Below are 6,000 nucleotides of genomic sequence, written 5' to 3' on the forward strand. Positions count from 1 at the left end.
TAATGTAGTGGTAAAAAGCCTTAAACAAATCAAAATGTTGCTGGTGTTTGGTCTTGTATAATATTAGCCCAGTAATACTCCATGGGATGCTTAGTATGCTACACTTACCTTTCTGCCATCTGTGCACTTTAATGTCTATCAAGGAGCCAAAAGCTGTATACAAGTGGACCAGAATTTCAAAAAAGAGTGTTTTAAACTTAAAAAACTATCACCCAGTGAAGATTATTGTCACAACAAACACATTATTCAGTCACAGCTGTTAAACACATTACTTACAGCCTTTAAAGGAATTTGTGATATATAATTTCCCTCCACCTTATATCTGATGGAGGCAACATTGTGACCCAGTGGTTTGGATCCCATGTGTGTGTTTTTTCTTTAGGTATTCCTGTTTTCCTCCCATATTACCAAGACATGCATATCATTTTAATTCATTATTATAAATTGGCCCTGTGTAAATGTGTGTATGAGTGGGCCCTGTGAGGTACTGATGTGCTGTCTAGGCTTTGCCCCTGGATTGCATTCAGTGCTGCTCTGACCAGGACTAAGTAGGTCTGTGAATGTAACAATTTAATGTTTTATTTCATACAGTAGTTACCGCTCCTTCCTTGTATCTCAAGAGTTTTTGGTTCAGATCCCCTCCTGGTCATTTTCTGTGGGGGCATCTGCACATCTTTATGAGTTTTTGGCCACATCCCAAAGACGTGCATGTCAGATTTAATGGATAATCTAAATTTATGAAACTCTGTGTGAGTAAGTCCTGTGAGGGAGAAGTGCCATATTCACTGTTGGTTCCTACCTAGTGTCTGACACAGCCATGATGGGTGACCCTAACTAAACTAATAAATGGACAGATGAATATTTGATGCCTACAAATTAAAATGCCATGCTTTATTTCAGTTTCACATCAAAGCAAAAACAAACACTTTTTAAATATTTTCACTGGTTAATAAGAAATTATTTACTATAGGTACTGAGATGGTATACAGTATATGCCATTATAAAATAAATAAATTTGAGATATATAAATAGAAATAATCATTTAGTCTTTGTTATGTGTTTTTTATAAATTAACTTATATTTGCACTTGACTCATTTAAATTTATTCTGGGCGGCACGGTGGCGCAGTGGGTAGCGCTGCTGCCTCGCAGTTGGGACACCTGAGGACCTGGGTTCGATTCCCGGGTCCTCCCTGCGTGGAGTTTGCATGTTCTCCCCGTGTCTGCGTGGGTTTCCTCCGGGCGCTCCGGTTTCCTCCCACAGTCCAAAGACATGCTGGTTAGGTGAATTGGCGATTCTAAATTGGCCCTAGTGTGTGCTTGGTGTGTGGGTGTGTTTGTGTGTGTCCTGCGGTGGGTTGGCACCCTGCCCAGGATTGGTTCCTGCCTTGTGCCCTGTGTTGGCTGGGATTGGCTCCAGCAGACCCCTGTGACCCTGTGTTCGGATTCAGCGGGTTGGAAAATGGATGGGTGGATGAAATTTATTCTGGATTCCTATCCGTTGTCTTTAGTTGAAATTGCAGCATTCTAATTTTTAAACAAGTGTGCTCCAATGTACTTGGAATAATTACAAAATCTTTAAATCTGTCACAAGCTACTTTAAAAGAATAAAAACAGTACAAATTTGAAACCTGTGGAAGATACACTTTAGTAATTTGTATATGTTTTATTGATATTAATTCTAAAAAACAGCAGCTCTTCTTAACAGCATCATTTTTCAAATGTTACTGTATTAAATAATTATCATACAGAGAATGGGTGGCATGGTGGCGCAGTGGTAGCACTGCTGCCTCGCAGTTAGGAGACCCGGGTTCGTTTCCCGGGTCCTCCCTGCGTGGAGTTTGCATGTTCTCCCCGTGTCTGTGTGGGTATCCTCCGGGCGCTCCGGTTTCCTCCCACAGTCCAAAGACATGCAGGTTAGGTGGATTGGTGATTCTAAATTGTTCTTAGTGTGTGCTTGGTGTGTTTGTGTGTGTCCTGCGGTGGGTTGGCACCCTGCCCGGGATTGGTTCCTACCTTGTGCCCTGTGTTGGCTGGGACTGGCTCCAGCAAACCCCCGCGACCCTGTGTTCGGATTTAGCGGAATGGATAATGGATGGATGGATACAGAGAATTGACAGTTATCTATCACCATTTAATAAGCCTGTTCGCTTAGTTCTTTGTATTATAACATTAAAGGGAAGAATAACCAACAACAAATTAATCAAACTTTATCTGTTTAAACTTGGCAAATTCCTCTTTGTGTGAAGTTTCAGTAATCCATGGTGCTGCACTGTGCAGCACCAGCCCCACTGATAAAGAAGGGGATCATCAAGATTGAGCCTCATTCAGCATGCCCACTGAGCAACATGGTTTTCCTCAAATACAAAGTTTTAGCATTAAATCCAATGTAGTCCTGTATTATCCAATAACAGTACTGTCCAGACTACTGAAGTGTTACAATATGAATATCACTATAAAAAATTGATAATGCCATTGCCCAATACCAAAAACTGCAGCCATGTTTTAGCTGGTTCTTGTATATTCTGCTATGTCGCAGGGCTCCCTCCAGCTTTCTTCTTCTTCTTGTGTGTTCATCACAGTAAAATGTATTAACAATCACATGATTTGTGACAAAGAGTTTCAAAATGATACCTTTTAATGTTATTGATTATTCACATTTCCATATTTTTCTGTTGCCAAAGAACAACCAATACACACTGTATTTAAGAAAGATCATTTCCAGTTCCAACAAAAGTAAATTCAAAAACATATGTGATCATGTGGGTGATGTACACCAGGAACCTATGGCTCCACAAAGGATTAATACTACAAGCCCATTATGATCCATACCTGTGCTCATCAATATCTGATGGCTGTATTTATTTTTCCACAATTATTAACTATATATTTAAGTATAAAATTCATGTTCTAAAGTGACTTATTTCAAATACAATAACCCTTGGAAAATGGAGCCGATCATAAAAATTGGGAACATCAGTTTATTGTTTAAAGGATCCTCAACTGTAATATGGCCCGCATTAGACAGTCCTTCCGTAGCAACATAAAAGCCAAATATGTTCAGAGTGAATCCGTGTATTCTTCAAATTGCAGGAAATGCACAGGAGTCTGACATTTTATTAAAGTGAATTGGAGCCCACTGTACTCCACTGGACTTGACAGGCTTTTTGCAGTCTTCTTTTGCTTTTTTACAGCGTACGCTGCAGTGTACAGCTGAGGTCAGAATTTCAACTAGTCCGATTAAAATGGTAAGAAATGTCAGTGCTGTGCCTATCATGTATAACGAAATGATCTTAAAGAGAGGCCGATGCTCCCTCATAACAGCTGTTGAAAAGGTTCTCCAGATGTTTTGTATGTTTTTTTCCATGTTCTTATACCTTGACCAAAGTAATAGGATGAAGAAAGCCTAAAGATAAAAAATGCCATTAGAAAGCTTGAAACATTTTCACTTTTGGGAAGACAGAAACAATGCATAATATCAATGCTGTAGGATGCAGTGTACTTAGTCTACTAGATTAGAGTGTAAAACCAGGTTAAAAAAAAAGAACTCCAGAAAATGTGTTCCTTTATTTTTCACTAGATTTATTTTTATTTTATCTATCATTATTGTACAAAACACAGCTACATAATATGGTTTATATATTGTTTGTATTAGAACACAAGAAGGTTATGGGGTTTACTGAGGGCCATGCAGGGTGATGGTGAGAAAGATGAATACAGTAGGTATTGTTCTGATTTATTGTCTAAAATCATAAGCAATAACTGTTTATGATGTAGTATGAAATTTTTTCACCTACCATTATCTACCTGCCTGACAATGCACTTGAGGAAAATTCCAGAAAATTATAGATAGCTGGTAAAATACACATTCGATGCTAAACAAAGATTACTAAATACTGGTTTACATAACTCCTTTATCAACGTGAGCACTGTCACATGGTATGTCACAAATGAAAAATAATACTGCAGCAGCATGTTTCTCACAGAGCCAGCATCCTGGGGTCCCAGGTTCAAATCCTATGTCTTCTCAATGTCTGTGTGGTGACTAAATGTATTCATCATGTTCATTGTGGTATTCTGAGTAGTCCTATTTTCTCACACATTCCAAAGATGTGCATTACTAATTCTTGTTTCTAAATTGACTATGTTCGAGTGCATGGGCTCTGAGATGACCTGCTATGCCATCCAAGGGTATTGCCATGCATCCAAAGTTGCCAAGGAAAGGGCCCAGTACAGCTGCTAAAGCAAGCATCTGAAAAAGGAAAAATGGACATAGGACATTTCCACACTGAGACAAAACTTTTTAGCTGTAGGGGCTTCACAATGTTGACACAGAAATAATTAAAGTTATTCTACTGAAATGTTGGATGTTGATTTCTGTCCTCCCTCTCCCTATATATGTACATACATGTACATAGACATGAACACAGATAGGTAAAACTAATGTTCATAAAAAAAGAGAAGGGTATATATCCATCCATCCATTTTCCAACCCGCTGAATCCGAACACAGGGTCACGGGGGTCTGCTGGAGCCAATCCCAGCCAACACAGGGCACAAGGCAGGAACCAATCCTGGGCAGGGTGCCAACCCACAGCAGGACACACACAAACACCAAGCACACACTAGGGCCAATTTAGAATCGCCAATCCACCTAACCTGCATGTCTTTGGACTGTGGGAGGAAACCGGAGTGCCCGGAGGAAACCCACGCAGACACGGGGAGAACATGCAAACTCCACGCAGGGAGGACCCGGGAAGCGAACCCAGGTCTCCCAACTGCGAGGCAGCAGCGCTACCCACTGCGCCACCGTGCCGCCCAAGGGTATATATATAAAAATATATATATATATATATATATATATATATATATATATATATATATATATATATATATATATATATATATATATATATATATATATATATATATATATATATATATATATATATATATATATACACACACACACACACACACACACACATTCTTTAACCATTTGTAACCATGTGTTTGAATGTTGTAAATGACAATAAAACAAAAAAGTCTAAATTAAATACCTGCCATTTACTTTCAATGTGTTAACTACCCTTTACTTTTGTAAATTCACAGACTGGCCATTTTCCAAAGAAAATAAGTTCCAAAGAAAGCGGCTAGAGTTTTAGAGGGCATCTGATTTAAGAACAGAAAAAGGGGGCGAATCGTATGCAGCGCTGTGCAGTGTTGCTAAGCAATACTCCAAAATGACTCCTTGAACGTACTTCTAGACACTTCTGGAAATACAGAGAGACGATAAATCTGCAGTAGCACGGATTTGAATTGTCTTTTAGCATTAACAAGCTTTTATTACAACGAGCAGATAGATAGATAGATAGATAGATAGATAGATAGATAGATAGATAGATAGATAGATAGATTGCGCAGCATCATATGGAAGGAGTTTGTTTTACGTAACAAGATTCTTTTGAACAACAACATTTACAAATTGCATAAATTTCTCAGGGACGGTGTTTCCCATTTCTGTTTTTTTTAACTGTATATACCGTCGCAATAGCCTATTAATTTCTATTGTTGTGATAGCTTATAAACTCCTTGCTATTAAACACATTTAAGAAGAAAAAATTCACAAAAACGATAAACTCACAATTCCGGGTTTGTTTCTTCTTATCCCAGAACAGTTTGGACAGTCTAAACGAAGCAGCCTCTTTGCATGGCAAATGGAAGCGTCTGCTGAGAGACCGAGCCGCACAAGTCCGACTCCGCAGCATCAGACACTGAGCAGGCGCAGTACCGACTTTGACTGAAAAAAAATGTGTGCATGCGTGAACAGAATAACTTTGAGTCGTTGAGAACAAATTCTGGTTATTTCCACTTACATTGGTTAGTATTATTACAAAAACGAGCGGAGTGTGATTATGATCTAAACAGGCACGTCGTGGGCTTGGTTAAAAGGTTTTATTATAAACCATTAAAGGTTTGTATGTGCTCTACGTTTAGCGTAT

The sequence above is a fragment of the Erpetoichthys calabaricus genome, chromosome 1, assembly GCF_900747795.2.
Source record: "Erpetoichthys calabaricus chromosome 1, fErpCal1.3, whole genome shotgun sequence".
Taxonomy (NCBI): Eukaryota; Metazoa; Chordata; class Cladistia; order Polypteriformes; family Polypteridae; genus Erpetoichthys; species Erpetoichthys calabaricus.